Genomic DNA, 20,480 nt, shown 5'->3' on the forward strand with positions numbered 1-20,480 from the left:
CTCACTGTATTCTTACCTTCTTCCTGATGTTTCAGGTTTCCTTCTTTTATCATGCTGTTCTATTTATAGGACCTCCCTGAGCAATTCATTTAGGGTAAATCTTTTGGTAACAAATTCTCTGCATTTTCCTTCATCTTAGAATGTCTTAACTTTTTCTTTATTCCTCAAGGACACTTTACTGGAAATGGAATTTTGGTTTGACAGTTCTTTTCTGTCAGCGTTTATAAAACATTTTGCTACTTTATTCTGGCCTCCATAGTTTCTAATGAGGAATCTGCTGTTACTGGAAATTTTTTTCCCCTGCTGGTAAGATCTCTTTCTCTTTTGCTATATTCAATATTTATAAATGTTTACTTTTTAGGAGTTTGACTATGATGTATCTTTGTGTGTATTTTCAAGGGTTTATCTATTTGGGTGTTTGCTCAGCTGTTTGTATTTCTATTGCCAATTTGGAAAGTTCTCAGCAATTATTCTTTTGAGTTCTTTTCAGCTCTGCCTTCCATCTCCATCTGTGTTTCAGTGACACAAATATCAGACGTTTGAATCTCTGTTTATTTACTTATTTTTAGTCCATTTCTCTGTTTTCATATTGGATAATTTTTTATTGATCTGATATTCCACTTCTCTGATTCTTTTTCTATGTTCCCTGAATTCTGCTGTTGAGCTCATCCACTGAGTATTTTATTTAGATTTTTGTGTTTTCAGTTAAAAATTTTCCATTTGCACTTCCGGAGAAGATGGCGGCTTAGTAAGACGCGCGGGTCTTAGTTCCTCCTCCAGAACAACTACTAAAGAACTAGAAACAGTACAGAATAGCTCCCGGAGCCACGACAGAGACCAAACACACAGCATACCCCGTTTTGGAACGGCTGGACCGACTAAGAAACTCCGCTGCGGTGAGGTCCCCAAGAGGTGCGCGCTTCCCCAGGCCGAAGCGGCTGGCGGCCGGAGCCCCTCCCTCCCTCCTTCCCGGGCCGGCTGGGAGCTTTGGATCGGGTTCCCCAAGCCGCGGCGACCGGAGCCCCTTCCACACACGCGGCTTCCCGGGCCGGCTGGGAACATTGGACCGACAATTCCCCAAGCCGTGGTGGCCCTCCCACACATGGCTTCCCAGACCAGCTGGGAGCATCGGAACAGCGGTTTCCCAAGCCATGGCAGCCAGCGACCCTCCCCCATGCGTGGCTTCCCAGACCGGCTGGTAGCCTTGGAACAGCAGTCCCCCAAGCCGTGGTGGCCGGCGACCGCAGCCCCTTCCACACACGCAGCTTCCCAGGCCGGCTGGGAGCATCAGAACAGCGGTTCCCCAAGCTGCGGCGGCTGGCGACCCTCCCCGACAGGCGACTTCCCGGAGGGAAAGGAAAGAGTCTCCAACAGTAGTAGAGACTGAGCCCAACCTAACACCAATAGTGGCATTAAGGAACAACTTCTGACTACTAAAAATAGGCCCTCAGCTCAGGCAAAACTGATCAAGGTGGAAGTCACCAATTGGGCTAACTGAAAAAGAGGAAAGGGGGCGAAACAGAGCTTTCTACGGCTGTTTCTACGGAGGCTTCATTGCCTCTGGGCTCAGCGCTGGGATTACATAGGTTACAACTGCCGCAAACCAGAAACAGGCTGCTTTCAGGGCTCTCTACCACCTGAACCTTCCCCGCCGGAGGGGTGAAATGCAACTCAGGTGGAATCCCTCTCTCAAGGAATTCAGATCCCAGGACTTCACAATTTGAAGCCATTAAAACCAACCTACAACCTTTCCTCTGTCTCCACCACACACCCAGCAGCGAGAGTCTTCCAAAGTTAAAGGAGCCACAACATCTTTTGCTGGTGGGACCCGCAGACAGACAAGCACCACATACTGGGCAGGATAAGAAAAACAGAGCCCAGAGACTTCACAGGAAAGTCTTTCAACCTGCTGGGTCCCACATTCAGGGAAATCTGATTAAATGCCCAGACGCCACAAAAAATAACAAATCACACCAGGAAAATTGAAGATATGGCCCAGTCAAAGGAACAAACCAATAGCTCAAATGAGATACAGGAGCTGAGACAACTAATTCTGAATATACAAACAGAAATGGAAAACCTCTTCAAAAACCAAATCAATAAATTGAGGGAGGACATGAAGAAGGCATGGGATCAAAAAACAGAAGAAATGGAAAGTCTGAAAAAACAAATCACAGAACTTATGGGATTGAAAAACACAGTAGAAGATATGAAAAAAACAATGGAAACCTACAATAGTAGATTTAAAGAGACAGAGGCTAGAATTAGTGAACTGGAGGATGGAACATCTGAAATCCAAAAAGAAACAGAAACTATAGGGAAAAGAATGGAAAAATTTGAGCAGGGGCTCAGGGAATTGAATGATAATATGAAGCACACAAATATACGTGTTGTGGGTGTCCCAGAAGGAGAAGAGAAAGGAAAAGGAAGAGAAAAACTAAAGGAAGAAATTATCACTGAAAATTTCCCAACTCTTATGAAAGACCTAAAATTACAGATCCAAGAAGTGCAGCGCACCCCAAAGAGAATAGACCCAAATAGGCGTTCTCCAAGATACTTACTAGTTAGAATGTCAGAGGTCAAAGAGAAAGAGAGGATCTTGAAAGCAGCAAGAGAAAAGCAATCCATCACATACAAGGGAAACCCAATAAGACTATGTGTAGATTTCTCAGCAGAAACCATGGAAGCTAGAAGACAGTGGGATGATATATTTAAATTACTAAAAGAGAAAAACTGCCAACCAAGACTTCTATATCCAGCAAAATTGTCCTTCAAAAATGAGGGAGAAATTTGTGACCAAGAGACCAGCTCTGCAAGAAATACTAAAGGGAGCACTAGAGTCAGATATGAGAAGACAGAAGAGAGAGGTATGGAGAAGAGTGTAGAAAGAAGGAAAATCAGATATGATATATACAATACAAAAGGCAAAATGGTAGAGGAAAGTATTACCCAAACAGTAATAACACTAAATGTTAATGGACTGAATTCCCCAATCAAAAGACATAGACTGGCAGAATGGATTAAAAAACAGGACCCCTCTATATGCTGTCTACAGGAAACACATCTTAGACCCAAAGATAAACATAGGTTGAAAGTGAAAGGTTGGGAAGAGATATTTCATGCAAATAACAACCAGAAAAGAGCAGGAGTAGCTATACTAATATCCAACAAATTAGACTTCAAATGTAAAACAGTTAAAAGAGACAAAGAAGGACACTATCTACTAATAAAAGGAACAATTAAACAAGAAGACATAACAATCATAAATATTTATGCACCGAATCAAAATGCCCCAAAATACATGAGGAATACACTGCAATCACTGAAAAGGGAAATAGACACATCTACCACAATACTTGGAGACTTCAATTCGCCACTCTCATCAATGGACAGAACATCTAGACAGAGGATCAATAAAGAAACAGAGAACTTGAATATTACAATAAATGAGCTAGACTTAACAGACATTTATAGGACATTACACCCCACAACAGCAGGATACACCTTTTTCTCAAGTGCTCATGGATCATTCTCAAAGATAGACTATATGCTGGGTCACAAAGCAAGTCTAAACAAATTTAAAAAGATTGAAATCATACACAGCACTTTCTCGGATCATAAAAGAATGAAGTTGGAAATCAATAATAGGCAGAGTGCCAGAAAATCCACAAATACGTGGAGGCTCAACAACACACTCTTAAACAACGAGTGGGTCAAGGAAGAAATCACAAGAGAAATTAGTAAATATCTCGAAGCGAATGAAAATGAAAACACAACATATCAAAACCTATGGGACGCAGCAAAGGCAGTACTAAGAGGGAAATTTATTGCCCTAAATGCCTATATCAGAAAAGAAGAAAAGGCAAAAATTCAGGAATTAACTGTCCACTTGGAAGAACTGGAGAAAGAACAGCAAACTGACCCCAAAGCAAGCAAAAGGAAAGAAATAACAAAGATTAGAGCAGAAATAAATGAAATTGAGAACATGAAAACAATAGAGAAAATCAGTAAGACCAGAAGTTGGCTCTATGAGAAAATCAGTAAGATTGATGGACCCTTAGCAAGACTGACAAAAAGAAGAAGAGAGAGGACGCAAGTAAATAAGATCAGAAATGGAAGAGGAGACATAACCACTGACCTCACAGAAATAAAGGAGGTAATAACAGGATACTATGAACAACTCTATGCTAATAAATACAATGTAGATGAAATGGACGAGTTCCTAGAAAGGCATGAACAACCTACTTTGACTCAAGAAGAAATAGATGACCTCAACAAACCAATCACAAGTAAAGAAATTGAATCAGTCATTCAAAACCTTCCCAAAAAGAAAAGCCCAGGACCAGACGGCTTCACATGTGAATTCTATCAAACATTCCAGAAAGAATTAGTACCAACTCTGCTCAAACTCTTCAAAAAATTCAAAGTGGAGGGAAAGCTACCTAATTCATTCTATGACGCCAACATCACCCTCATACCAAAACCAGGCAAAGATATTACAAAAACAGAAAACTACAGACCAATCTCTCTAATGAATATAGATGCAACAATCCTCAAAAAATTCTAGCAAATCAAATCCAGCAACACATTAAAAGAATTATACATCATGACCAAGTAGGACTCATCCCAGGTATGCAAGGATGGTTCAACATAAGAAAATCAATTACTGTAATACACCATATCAACAAATCAAAGCAGAAAAATTACATGATCATCTCAATTGATGCAGAGAAGGCATTTGACAAGATTCAACATCCTTTCCTGTTGAAAACACTTCAAAGGATAGGAATACAAGGGAACTTCCTTAAAATAATAGAGGGAATATATGAAAAACCCACAGCTAATATCATCCTCAATGGAGAACAATTGAGGAACAAGACAAGGATGTCCATTATCACCACTATTATTCAGCATTGTGTTGGAGGTTCTAGCCAGAGCAATCAGACAAGAAAAAGAAATACAAGGCATCAAAATTGGAAAGGAAGAAGTAAAACTATCACTGTTTGCAGACGATATGATACTATACGTCGAAAACCTGGAAAAATCCACAACAAAACTACTAGAGCTAATAAATGTGTACAGCAAAGTAGCAGTTTACAAGATCAACATTCAAAAATCTGCAGCGTTTCTATACACCAGCAATGAACAAGCTGAGGGGGAAATCAAGAAACGAATTCCATTTACAATTGCAACTAAAAGAATAAAGTACTTAGGAATAAATTTAACTAAAGAGACAAAAGACCTATACAAAGAAAACTACAAAAAACTGTTAAAAGAAATCACAGAAGACCTAAATAGATGGAAAGGCATACCATGTTCATGGATTGGAAGACTAAATATAGTTAAGATGTCAATCCTACCTAAATTGATTTACAGATTCAATGCAATACCAATCAAAATCCCACAACTTATTTTTCGGAAATAGAAAAACCAATAAGCAAATTTATCTGGAAGGGGAGGGTGCCCCAAATTGCTAAAAGTATCTTGAGGAAAAAAAACGAAGCTGGAGGTCTCAAGCTGCCGGACTTTAAGGCATATTATGAAGCCACAGTGGTCAAAACAGCATGGTATTGGCATAAAGATAGATATATCGACCAATGGAATCGAATAGAGTGCTCAGATATAGACCCTCTCATCTATGGACATTTGATCTTTGATAAGGCAGTCAAGCCAATTCACCTGGCACAGAACAGTCTCTTCAATAAATGGTGCCTAGAGAACTGGATATCCATATGCAAAAGAATGAAAGAGGACCCGTATCTTACACCCTATACAAAAGTTAACTCAAAATGGATCAAAGATCTAAACATTAGGTCTAAGACCATAAAACAGTTAGAGGAAAATGTAGGGAGATATCTTATGAAACTTACAATTGGAGGCGGTTTTATGGACCTTACACCTAAAGCAAGAGCACTGAAGAAAGAAAGAAAGAAATGGGAACTCCTCAAAATTAAACACTTTTGTGCATCAAAGAACTTCATCAAGAAAGTAGAAAGACAGCCTACTCCCATTGTATGGGAGACAATATTTGGAAACGACATATCAGATAAAGGTCTAGTATCCAGAATCTATAAAGAGATTGTTCAACTCAACAACAAAAAGACAGCCAACCCAATTACAAAATGGGAAAAAGACTTGAACAGACACCTCTCAGAAGAGGAAATACAAATGGCCAAAAGGCACATGAAGAGATGCTCAATGTCCCTGGCCATTAGAGAAATGCAAATCAAAACCACAATGAGATATCATCTCATACCCACCGGAATGGCCATTATGAACAAAACAGAAAATGACAAGTGCTGGAGAGGATGCAGAGAAAGAGGCACACTTATCCACTGTTGGTGGGAATGTCAAATGGTGCAACCACTGTGGAAGGCAGTTTGGCAGTTCCTCAAAAAACTGAATATAGAATTGCCATACGACCCAGCAATACCATTGCTAGGCATCTACTCAAAGGACTTAAGGGCAAAGACACAAATGGACATTTGCACACCTATGTTTATAGCAGCATTATTTACAATTGCAAAGAGATGGAAACAGCCAAAATGTCCATCAACAGACGAGTGGCTAAACAAACTGTGGTATATACATACGATGGGATATTATGCAGCTTTAAGACAGAATAAACTTATGAAGCATGTAATAACATGGATGGATCTAGAGAACATTATGCTGAGTGAGACTAGCCAAAAACTAAAGGACAAATACTGTATGGTCCCACTGATGTGAACCGACATTCGAGAATAAACTTGAAATATGTCATTGGTAACAGAGACCAGCAGGAGTTAGAAACAGGGTAAGATAATGGGTATTTGGAGCTGAATGGATACAGACTGTGCAACAAGACTAGATACAAAAACTCAGAAATGGACAGCACAATACTACCTAATTGTAATGTAATTATGTTAAAACACTGAATAAAGCTGCATCTGAGCTATAGTTTTGTTTGTTTGTTTGTTTTTATATATGTATTTTTTATTTTTATTTTTTCTCTATATTATCATTTGATTTCTTTTTCTGTTGTCTTACTATTTCTTTTTTAAATCAATGCAAATGTACTAAGAAATGATGATCATACATCTATGTGATGATATTAAGAATTACTGATTGCATATGTAGAATGGAATGATTTCTAAATGTCGTGTTAGTTAATTTTTTTATTAATAAAAAATACATATTATAAAAAGTGATATGAAGCATTAAAACTAGCAAATGCTATTTGAAAATATTCTTTAAGACCAACTACAAAATGGAATAATTCACTCTGAAAAATGTGTATCCATAATAGATTTAAAAAATAATTTCTAAAAAAAAAAAAATTTTCCATTTGGTTCATCATATCTTCTATTTCTTTGCTGAAACCTTCTAATCTTTAATTTTTGTTTCAAGCATGTGTTTAATTGCTTTTTCAGCCAGTGTTTTGATGATTGTTTTAAAACATTTGTCAATAATTCTAACACCTCTGTTATCTCACTATTGATATCTATTGATTGCCTTCTTTCATTCAGTTTGTATTCTTCCTGATTCTGGTATAAGGAATGATTTCAACCAATATCTGGCATTAAATACTATAATACCTGGATATTATATAATGACACTCTAATTCTTATTTTAACTTTCTGTTTTAACTGTTTTTCTGTGACACTGCTCTGGGAGGGGAAGGGGCTGCCATCTTGCCCTTATAGTAAGGGCAAAGGGAAGTCCAAATTCCTCACTCTGTCTCTGTAAGCAACCAAGGTTGGAGTTTCCTCATTACTTCTGAGATTGAAGTGGGAGTTTCAGGTCTCTACTAGGCTTCAGTTGAAACTCCCCAGGTTGGGAGGGTTAAGAGTGCCTTGTTATCACTCCCCATATGACCTCCATGGACATCACAGGTTAGGGGGTATAACCTCACTAGCAGTGGGCAGTAATGAAAATCCTGACTCTCCACTAGGCATCCTCTGACATCATCCCAGTGAAAGGAGTGACGTCCTTTGTTACTGAAAAGTGGGAGTGGAAGTCTGGACTTTTATTTATGTATATAAGAAATGGGGTTTATTATGGCCTGGTGATAAAGTATACACTGGCTGCTTACTCTGTCTTTATACCACCCAGGTTCCTCATTGTAGTCTGGTGAGGGTAGAAGTCGCAGCTCCCCCCCAAATGGCCTTTGATGGTGTGGTTGGGAGAGCTACAGTTTTTTTCTGTAGAGTTTGACTGCAATGGAGTGGTTATTTTTAAAAGTTTTCTTTCTTGTGAGTCTTCCTTTTTCATGGTTTTTCAGGTTGAGAGAGCAGATTTTCATTGGGATTTTTTTTGTCTGTCCCCATTGGAATTACTGGGTTGCTGTCTTCTCCAGCTCTAAGTTGGGGACATATGAGGCAAGAAGAAAACCTAGGGAATTCCCCACATGATAGACATCTCCATCTGGTTTACCTTCTCTCTACCATACAAGTTCTTATGTTTGTTGTTTATATAATGTCCAGGGTTATAATTGTACTCAGATAGAGGAATAGGAAAAACTAAATAAGGAAATCCTGTATTTAGTTTTTAATTAGGGATTTAGTAATAAAGTCTGACTAAAGAATTTGAGAGCTCTGATTCTTTTTTATGGTTAGTCCAGTATTAATAAATTATAAAAACCATTCCTTAAAAAAAAAAAGATAGAAAGCAGTTCATTTTAAGTTAAAGACAGATTTCCTGAGATGTATATACATATAATGGATACACAATACACAATATGATTTGGCATATTAAGTCAAGTCACAAATAAGCAGGAAAATGTGTATGTTAATATAGGTCAAGAATGATTGATTTTGGCAGCTTGAGCCAAGTTAAATATGTAATAAAGGAAGTAGCTATAGGAATGTCCTGAGTAGAATGAGTAGAACTCTTTCTTTGAATCAATTTTGGAAGACTGCCTAAAGGAAATGATGTTTCAGGAATTGTTTTACAATATGAGAAAAAAAAATTGTCCACTGAAAGGTGAAAAAACTGGAAGGTTATTATTTTCCAGTGTATTTTAAATTTTAGATATTTTATTTTTCATCTCTAGAATTTTTATTTGTGTCTTCTAATATCTTCAACTTCTCTCCTCACTTTGTTTATGTTTTCCTCTATCTTCTCAAACAAATGGGTACATCTTCATGACAACTGTCTTCATGGAAAAGATGCAGTGTAGGAAATGGATTGGGAGCTGTATTAGTTTGCTAAAGTTGCCAGAATGCAAGATACCCAAAATGGAATGGCATTTGAAAAGGGAATTTATCACCTTACAAGTTTATAGTTCTAAGGCCATAAGTATGTCCTAACTAAGGCATCCAGAGATAGATGCCTTGGCACAAGGAAGACCAATCTGGGGAGGCACATGGCTGGTATTTGCTGGTTCTTGTTCAGTTCCACTGCTTCCAGCTCTGATGCCACTGATTTTCTCTCTAAGCATCTGTGGGCCTTCACTTAGCTACTCCAGGACACAACCCTAGGATCTGGCTTGCTAAGCATCTCATGGGAAGGCACATGTGATGCCTGCTGGGCTCTGTCTATAAGCCTGCTGTCTACAATGCCTGATGGGCTCTCTTTGTTGGCACTCCAAGCATCTCCAAACATCTGTGTCTCTGTCATCTCTGAAGCAATTGTTCTCCAAGCATCTGCATCTGAGGTTTCTTTAAAATGTTTCCCCCTTTAAAGGGCTCCAGCAAACAATCAAGACCCACCTTGAATGGGTGTTGTCACATCTCCATTTAATCAAAAGTCTCCACAATCAGATGCACCACATCTCTGTAGAGATAATCTAATCAAAAGTTTCCATCCTACAAAACTGAATCAGGATTAAAAGAAATGGCTTACCCCTACAAGATTGGATCCGGATTAAAACATGACTTTTCTGGGGTACATGATAGTTTTAGACCAGCACAGGAGCCTTTGAGGTGATTCAAAGGAAATGATTCCCTGACCATAACATAATGATACTAAAACTCAATAACAGAAGGAGGAAGGGAAAATTCACAAATATGTTGAAATTATACAATATACTCATAAAAAAAAAACAATGAAACCCAGGAAATCAGAATGAAATTAGGAAATATCTTGAGGTGAATGAATATGAAAATACAACCTACCAAAACTTATGACATGCCGGAAAAGCAGTCCTTAGAGAGAAATTTATAGTTCTGAATGCTTACATTAAAAAAATAAGAAAGACTTCAAATCAGAGCCCTAACTTCAAATCTCAAAGAACTCAAAAGAGAAGAACATACTAAACCCAAAACAAGCAGAAGGAAGGAAATGACAAAGATTAGAGCAGAGATAAATGAAATAGAAGACAAAACATAAAAGCAATAGAGAAAATCAATAAAACCAAAAGTTGGTTCTTTGAAAATATCAACAAAACTGACAAACCTTTAGGTAGACTGACCAAGAAAAAAAGAGGGAGGACACAAATAACAAAAATCAGAAATGAGAAGGGTGACATTACTAGTGACCCCACTGAAGTGAAAATGACTATAATGTTCATAATAGATACTATGAACAACTTTATGCCAATAAATTATATAACTTAGATGAAATGGACAAAGTCTCAGAAACACACAAACTACTTACACTGACTCAAGAAGAAAAAGATCTCAACAAACGAATTACTAGAAAAGAGACTGAATCATGACTAAAAAATCGTCACAACAAAGGAAAGCCCAGGACCAGATGGCTTCAAAGGAATTCTACCAAACATCCCAGGAAGGCTTAACTCCAAGTCTGCCCAAACTCTTCCAAAAAACTGAAGAGGATGGAACACTCCCTAACTCATACCAAAGCCAAATAAAGATACCACATGAAAAAAACTACAAACCAATATCTCTTAAGAATATAGATGCAAAAATATTCAACAAAATTCTAGCAAACTGCATCCCACAGCATATTAAAAGAATTTTAATTGAACACCATGATCAAGTGGGATTTATCCCTGGTATGCAAGGTTGGTTCAACATAAAATCAATGAATGTAATACACTACATTAACAGAATGAAGGAAATAAACCTACCAAAACTTTGACATAGAAAATGCATTTGATAAAATACAGTACTCTTTCTTAATAGAAACACTTAGAACTCTAGGAATAGAAGGAAACTTCCTCAACATGATAAAGGGCATATATGAAAAGCGCACAGTGAACCTCCTCCTTAATGTGAAACACTGAAAGCTTTCCCTGTAAGATTGGGAGCAAGACAAGGATGTCTACTATCACCGCAGTTATTCAACATTCTAGTGGAAGTTCTTGCCAGAGCAATTAGGCTAGAAAAAGAAATAAAAGGCACCCAAATTGGAAAGGAAGAAGTAAAACTTTCCCTATTTACAGATGATATGATTCTGCATATAGAAAATCCTGAAAAATCCACAACAAAGAACCTAGAGCTAATAAATGAAGTAAACAATGTGGCAGGGTACAAAAGTAACACCCAAAAATCAGTAGTGTTTCTATATACAAGCAATGAACAATCAGTACCATAAATCAAGAAAAAAATTCATTCACAATAGTGAGTAAAAGAATCAAATATCTAGGAAGAACTCTAACCAAGTAAATGATGTGTACATAGAAAACTTCAAAACATTCTTTAAAAAAAATTAAAGAAGTCCTAAATAAATGGAAGAACATTCTTAATTGCTAGACTGGAAGACTAAATATCATTAAGATGTCAATTCTATCCATAGAAATTTATAGATTCAATTCAATGTCAATCAAATTCTAAAAACCTTCTTTGCAGAAATGGAAAAGCCAATCACCAAATTATATGGAATGGTAAGGGGTCCTAAATAGTTAAATACATCTTGAGAAAAGAAGAATTAAATTGGAGGACTCATACTTCCAAGACTTAAAACATATTACAAAGCCATAGTAATCAAATCAGCATGGTACTGGCACAAAGACAGACCGACCAAAATAGAATCAAGAGCTCAGAAATCAACCCTCAAGTTTATGACCAATAGATTTTTGACATGGTGGCAAAGACTGCTTGTTTCAGTTTGTTAAAGCTGCCAGCGTGCAATATACAGAAATGGATTGCCTTTTACAAAGGGGATTTGTTAGGTTACAAATTTATAGTTGTAAGGCCATGAAAATGTCCAAATAAAGACATCAAGAAGGAGAAACATCACCTAAAGAAAGGATGCTGGTATCCAGGGATCCTTTGTAACATGGGAAGACACATGGCAACATTTGCTAGTCCTTCCCGCTTGGATTCTGACCTCAAAATGGCTCTCTCAACTCCTGTGGGGCCTTCTTGCTTCTCTTGAAGCATTTCCTTTCTCAGCGCTCTCAAAAATGTCTCTATTTTTATCCTCTCATAAAGGACTCTAACAAGGGGATTAAGATCCACTTTGAATGGGCTGGGTTTATTTTTCTGGTATATTTACCACAAGAATTGAAAGTACAGGCTTGAACACATATTTGCACACTGATACTCATAGTGGCATTGATCACAACTGCCAAAAGATGGAAACAACCTGTGTGTCCATCAGCTGATGAATGGATAAACAAAATGTGGTATGTGTGTGTATATATACAATGGGCTATTATTTGGCTGTAAAATGGAATGAAGTCCCAATACACACAACAACATGGATGAACCCTGAAGACATTATGTTGAGTGAAATAAGCTAGACACATAAGGACAAATATTTTATGATCTCATTGATTTGAAACATCCAGAATAAGAAAACTATTCATAGAGTCAGAAACTAGAATATAGGTTGCCAGGAAACAGGGCAGGGATAGGGAATTGAGAAATTAAGGCTTAAAATGTACAGGATTCCTATTTGGAATGATGAAAATGTTTTGGGAATGGATGGTGGTGATGATAGCACAACATTATGAATGCAATTAACAGCACTAAAATAATATAACTGAATATGACTGGAAGAGGAAATATAAGATTGTATATACAATAACAGAATTAATTTTTTTAAAACTCCATGTAACTACAATGCATACAGTGAACCTTAAGTTAAACTATGAACTTTAATTAATAGTACAGTAATAAAAATGTGCTATCTTCAATAGTAACAAATTTCATAACAATAAGGGTGTTCATCATGGGTGGTATGTGGAAACCCTGTATTTTATTCAGGATTGTTCTGTTTACCTATAAGTTCTCTAATAAAGGAAAAAAATTATAATAAAAGAAAAAAACTAATAATTATTTCTTTCAACCCTTAATTTATGGTCTGAGATTTATACCAGGTATACATTTTAAAAATGATCATTCTAATCAGGGGAGTTGCTTCATAGCTGTAGATGGGGAATGTGAAGCAAAACTGTCCTCTGCACAACCAGGTACTTCCAAGTATCACCTTGGCAATTTACCAGACTACAGAAATTATTACTGATATATTATTGATTGGGTCTCAAGGAAGGTAGTAAAAGGAGAAGAAAGGGATGGGTGGGGATGTAGGGGTACAATTAAATCACTGAAGTTATATTTTATACCTTTGATTTATTCTGGCCCTTTTAGAGGGGAAGATCTGAGAGGCTCTGAAACCTCAAGTATATGCAAAAAGGCAACTCAGCTTTTGTTGCTAAGGGTCAACTGTGTTTAAATTATGGTATCAATGTCACTAACTCCTGTTCAAATGGCCAAAGAAGTAAAAGAAAAGATATAAAATCATCAGAGGGGAAGGAACAGTTCAATATAATAGGCCATGAGTTATATTTTAAACGGCTTCTTCTTTGAAAAAAATATGGTTTCATATTTGAGTGTGCCTCATAATTGGTCTAAAAAGGTAAACATGCCAGTCTTTATCTTTGATGGATAGGAAATGGAGAGAAAAAATAAGAAGAAATAGAAGAGAAGGAAGGAAGCAGAAGCCATCTGGCATAAACTGTCCCACTAAAGGACATTTGGAAGAAGAGGTCAGAGTCAGACTGTGATTTGAATACTGGTTTTGCCACTAAGTGTCCTTGGAAAAAAGATTTTTAACTGTCCTGTGCCTTGGGTTTCCAATCTGTAAAATGTGATGAGTTGTTTGAAGGCCTTGAGACCGTTGCTATTTTGGGCCTGACTTAGTTTGCCAAAGTTGCTATAACAAATATCAACTGATGGGTTGGCTTAAACACACAAGTGTTTATAGTCTCATGGTTATGAAGGTTAGAAGTCCGAAATCAAGATGTCAATGAGGCTATGTTTTCTTCTGGAGTTGGCAGCAATCTGGTGATGGCAATTGTCCATTGCACTATGCTGTCCTTAGTTTTCTCCTGTGGGGCTTTCTCTAACTTCTGGCTCCAGTAATATGAACTATGACCTGATTCAACTTGGTCATGCCTTAGCTAATAATAACATCTTCAAAAAGTCCTGTCTACAAATGGGTTCACACCTAAAGGACACTGAGTAAGATTAAGAACATATATTTTGTTGGGGAACATGATTAAATCTACCACAAGGTTCTTTTTTTTTTTTTTTCTTCAAAAATTCCTCTTTGCTTTATTAGTTTTTTTAACTTTTTTTTATGGCATGGTATAACATATATACAAGCAAAGAAATAAAAAAGCAACAGTTTTCAAAGCACTCTTCAACAAGTGGTTACAGGGCAGATTCCAGAGTTTGTCATGGGCTACCATGCACTCTCAAGGATCGAGCTTTTATTGGTGGCTGTCCAGTATCTGAAAACAATAGTTTTATGTATTTTATCTAGCTTTCATAGTAACTCATGGCTGGAATTGAAAGTCCTCTTTCATATTTTTTATCAATTTATATATCATTTCTATGAGAAACCTTCTCTGACCATCCATTCCCAGCAATAGATTAGCGACCTCCACAGAACTCTGCATATCCTGTTTCATAGCATTTTTAAGCTGAATAGTAACTGCTTGTTTTGTTATCCTTCTTCCTGAATTCTGGGTAGCATACCGGGCATTTGGGAGATGCTCAAAAGAACATACTTTGAAATACTGATTGAATGATTTGAACCTCTCTCAACAAGCTCAGATACGGGATTTATGACATCTGTGTTCTTTATCTGCCATGAATGGTTAAAATTTAGCTGAACTGACTTTTCCCTGAAAAATTTATTTTGACCAGTATTTGTTTATTAGGCATCTGCTAATTAATTTTACTAGGCTCTGCAAAATATTGTTATGAGTTAGACCAGATGAGGGAAGCAACACTAATGTCCTTGAAATAATTAAAATGCAATACAGGACAAAATATGAGCTGGTGTTAATCATGTTCATCTTTGTAAGGCCACTTTCTCCAAGAAGCCTTTCTGGATCCTTCCTCTAGCCAAAAAAGACCTCCCCCTCCCTGAATCCTCTCTCTGATGGCACAAATCACTTCCCACCCTACGTTGCATTTAATTTGGCCCCATGACCAACCTGCTTCATCTCCTTGACATCTGAGAGCAGCCAGCACAGCATCTTGCTCACAGCAGAAATAGCTGGAGTCGGAAGTGAGAAATCCTTATGCCTGGAACCTCTGGGGGGCTTCATAGAAGAAGGGCATTTGAATAGGGTCTTGAAGGTTGGGCTTAGATGAGCAGAAAGATATGACAGAACCAACCCCTGGTTCTTGTTGATCCAAGCATTGCCGGAGCTAGCCAGAGCACTGTGGGAGAAAGCTGATGCTAGAGATAGGCAGGGTCACAGCCACTGTGGTCATTTGACCTGAGCATGCTCACTGCCACAATGGGGCTGATGGGCCCAGGGATCCCCAGAGCCACACACAGAATGGACGGGAACTCCTACCCTATTCGTATGGGCCCCACTGCAAGTCCTACTTGATTGCTTCCCTTCCTGCTTCTTTCCTTTCCCCCATTTTCCCTGGCCTACAGGCAGCATTCCAGGAATTGTATTCAGACATAGGGTCCTGTGGATTGGGATCGTAGGAAAAGAAAGGCTGATGACAATGTCATTTTGGGATCCACTGGCTATGCACAGCCCTGGTTGCTTTGGCTCGGTGCAAGCAGACACATTGAAATCTTTAAATCAGTTAGTTTTTAGAGGCCATGTGATGTTCCAGAATCTCTGATGCAGGGTGTGCAGAGGGTCTCTCAGAACCTTCGGTCCTCTGGAGCAGGAAGCCGCCTGGTGCCCCTCACCGCCACCCAACAGAGGCCGCGAGTCCTCTATTTGAAGCCGCCAACGTTAATGTTCTCTTCAGCCTAGCTGGTACTCTTGCCTCCCGGGTACTGTGGACACCGCCCAGGCTCGGGAAGATTCCACAGCTACCACAAGGTTCTTAATGTTTATTTTTAATTGTTCATTTTTATTTCAACAGCCCAATGTGATAGGCAGCCTCTAGTTTTTCCTGGTATTCACACCCTTGTGTCATCCTTTCCCCTAGTGTGTGAGTTGAATCTACTAACTCATTTCTAATATATAGAATATGGCAGAAATACTGGGATATCACTTTGAGTGATAGGTTACACTGTGTGGCTTCTGTCTTCTCTCAGATCACTTAGGCTGACAGAAGCATGCTTCCATGTTGTGAGCACTCCTAAGAAGAGGCTCAGGTGACAGTGAGGGACTGAAAGCCCTCAGTCCAACAACTTAAAGAAACTGAAGCCTAAAGGCTGACAACAACCAGGTGAGTGAGCTTGGAAGTGGTTCCTTCTTCCCTAATCAAGTCTTGAGGTGATGCCATTCCAGGCAACACTTTAACTGTAGCCTCATGAGAATCCTGGAGCAAGAGGCAACCACTAACCAATTCCCAGATACTTGGCTTATAGAAAATGTGAGATGATGAATATTTGTTGTTTTCAGCTGTTACGTTTTTGGATAATCTTTGATGCAATAACAGACAACTGTCATATGGCTCAAGTTCATCTCACAAGGGGTCCAGTGTGTCTATGAATCCATTTGTAGTTATTTCTCTAATTCCAAATGCATAATTGGAATAGATATACTCAACTATTGGCAGAATCCTTACAGTGGCACCATAACATGTGAATGAGGACAATATAGTCTTTACCTACAAATATAATTAACCAGAAGCAATACTCCATTCTTGGAGGAATTACAGAGATTCAAGAAATTAAAGGTGTCCCGTCCCGCGGGACAGATGAACCTGGACCTGAGGGAGGGAGTGAGAATGGGGGACAAAAGACACAGAGAATGGAGACAAGACAGGATTCTGATCAAGTCTCATTTATTGAGGGCAAATCCAGGGTATTTATGCAGTAAGGAAGGGGAGGTGGCTTGTATCAGATGTCAGCAGAGGTTGGGCATTATCCTGCAGTCAAGCAACCAATCAGCAGAGACTAAGCTGGGAAAGGCAGATCAGCCAAGGCTGGTCAGCTGATTTTGGGGAAAGGCAGAGCAGACGTGAGGAAATAGAAACTTAACTTGAGTTAGTACCTAAGATGGCGTCAGACCACAAGATGGCCGGCACACTGCCGGTGCCATAGCAGTTTCCCACATAAAGGTTCAGTGGTTGTGATTTTAACCATAATGACAATGGATTATCATTAACTTAATTAGATGATGACCCCAATATCAATGAATGTTCCTGATGTGTTTTATTGCTGGAGCAAATCAAAATATCCCTGGTTAGCAGTTATCAATTAGATGAGTGCTTTTATCTTATATCTGTTGGTAAAGATCATCGGAAAGAGTTGACTTTCAACTGGCAAGACCAGCAATACACCCTCAATATCCCACTCAGGGGTGTATAAACTCTCCAACCCTTTGTCATAATCTGGTCTGTAGGGACTTTGATAGCTGTATTAGTTAGGGTTCTATACAGAAACAGCATCAACAGGAAGCACTCACAAATATAAAATTTATAAATTTTATTGGGAATGCAGAGTCAAAAATCCGTAGGGCAGGCTGTGAAGCTGACAATTTCTATGGAAGGTCTGAACAAACTCCACAGGAGAGCCTCGCCAGACAAAGCAGGAAGAGAGCCTGTCTCTTCTGAATCCTCCTTAAAAGGCTTCCAGTGATTGAGCGTCACTCATTGCAAAAGACACTCCATTCTTTTGTAATTTGTAAAGATTACAAATGTAATCAGCTGTGCATGTATCTGACATGATCATGATTTAATTCTAAGAAATATCCTCATCGCAACAGACAGGCCGGCACTTGCACAACCAGACAAACAGGTACCACCTTTTGGCTAATTTGACACATGAACTTGACCACGACAACAGCCTTTCCCTTTCTCTTCGACAGGACATCATGCTTCTCCATTACACTGAAGATACTATGTTTATTGTACATTGTGAATAGGAAGTAGCAACTGTTCTAGACACATTGATAATGTATTTGTGTGCCAGAGGTGGGAAATAAATCCCACAGAAATTCAAGGGTCTGCCATACTGGTTAAATTTCTAGGGATCCAACGGTCTGGATTATATTAAGATATCACTTTCAAGGTGAAGAACAAGTTGCTGTTTCTGAGTTTTCCTATCAGTAAGAAATTGGGCCTCTTCGGATTTCAGGGCAGCACAAACCTCAGTTGGACATGTTACGTTTACCCATTTACTGAGTGATCTGAAAAGCTGCAAATTTTTATTGAATTCCAGAACAAGAGTAGGCTCTGCAAAAGGTTGAGATGCCATACAAGCTATTTTTCTACTTGGGCCATATGACCTGATGATGTGATGGTACTTGAAGTGTCGGAGATTTATAGGGATGCAGTTTGGAAGCATTGGCAGACCCCTATAGGTGACTCATAGCACAGACCCTTAGGATTTTTTAACAAAGCCTTACCATACGCTGCATACAATGGCTCTCCTTTTGAGAAACAGTTTCTGTCTTGCTGCCAGGTCTGAGCGGGGTTGAAATGCTTGACTATGAACTACCGTGTGACCTGTGTTGTTAATCATGAACTGGATGCTGTCTGACCCATGAAGTTGGATGTGCACAGTAGCAATCCATTTTCCAATGGAAGGAGTATATAAAAGATCAGGCTCAAGCAGTTTCAGGTAGGACAGCTACTGACCCAGACCCTTCAAGAATGAAGATATGGGGCATCTGAATAAACAAGAAACTGTGACTAAGGTGCTTAATGAGGAAATACGAATGGGTCATGGAAGAAGGTAGTCATAAATGTCAGCTATGACCACATGACCAATTGCAAAAATGTTGTATTTCCTCCTTAATTTGATATGGATACATACATATATATACATACATATATATGTATATATATACATACACACACACACAGCCCAAACATTTTTTTTCTTCTTTTATTCCCTTATCTAATGTAAGGTGTGCTAAATTTGATTAATTGTATATCCAATTTTAAGTTACATGATATCAAAGAATGGAATATAAATAAGTTAGAAGAATGAAGATTATTCAAATTAAAAAGGGGGATTTTTATTCTCTGTTGGTGACAGAATTAGCCAGGAGTTGCCAACTAAGGCCTGAGGGCAGGCTATCTGTTTTTGTAAATAACATTTTATTGGAACACAGCCATGTTCATTTGATTACATATTGTCTGTGGCTGCTTTTCTGTTACAACACTAGAGATGAATAGTTGCTACAGAAACCATGTGCTTTCAAAACCTAAAATATCTGGTCCTTTAAGAAAAAGTCTTCTGATCCCTGGGTCAGCATGTTTCTGATTGTATGGAATAGCTATATCCGGTTAGGCAGAAGCATGATTTGTTATCTCCATCTGGAGATTAAGTATGGAGATATGTATGGGTTCCAAGTTGACAAGAAATATAGAGCATGGTGGCTTTGTAATGTGTCACTTTGCGTAGGCTCAATCACATTTCCCAAAAATTCCCCTTCCTGTATGTTTACAGTTAGACTGGACCTCAAGAGAGATTCTTGCGGGCAATTTGGAGAGTGTGAGTAAAGCAATAACCATTTTGTAGTTCACATACATTATCTTGCTCAATTTTTTTATGGGGGGCAGTGACTAGTACTGTAACCGCTCTACCTTCCCCTGGATCTTCCTTCAATTTCTCTCTATGCTTAATTTTGTCCATTTGGTCTATTCAGGGAGAAGTGCATTAGCATCTTCTAATGCGACTCTGGCTCTATCTGTTTCTCCTTGTATTGCTTGCATTTTTTTCTTTACATATTTTAAAAATCATGTTGTTATATGTGTACAAGTTTATGACTGGGATAGCTTCTTCGTGGATTGAAACTTTGACCATTAGGAAATACTTATGTTTTTCCCTTTTGATGTTTTTATATCATATTAATATTTGCCATTCCTGCTTAATCATTAAGATAGCACATAAAGTGCTTAGCCGGGTACCTGAGCAATAGTAAGCACTCGATAAATGATAGCTGCTGTTATTGTTATCATTACAATTATTATTATTCTGTGTCTCACTGTGTGCAGACTGTCTGATCTCTTTGGAGGACAAAGAGGGAAGGAAAGGACCAAAGGACTTCAGATTAAGAAAGAGAGTAGCTATATCTCAGGTACCTCTAAGTAAAGCCAAGAGTTTCTTTTCCCCTAAACAAGGAGGTGGAAACTCCAGGGAAGAGAGACCCAGACTTGGACAAATCATCAGAAAGCCTTCCAAGAGAGATCTCCTAGGCAGCTAAG

The 20,480-nt window shown here is 38.4% G+C and overlaps 1 pseudogene; it reads left to right on the top strand.

Annotated features, from left to right (window-relative positions):
* LOC143661106 (T-complex protein 1 subunit zeta-like) overlaps positions 1-16,126 on the top strand; it is a 32,475-nt pseudogene extending 16,349 nt beyond the window's left edge.
* The last annotated feature ends 4,354 nt before the right edge of the window (positions 16,127-20,480 follow it).

Source organism: Tamandua tetradactyla, chromosome 17, assembly GCF_023851605.1.
Source record: "Tamandua tetradactyla isolate mTamTet1 chromosome 17, mTamTet1.pri, whole genome shotgun sequence".
NCBI lineage: Eukaryota > Metazoa > Chordata > Mammalia > Pilosa > Myrmecophagidae > Tamandua > Tamandua tetradactyla.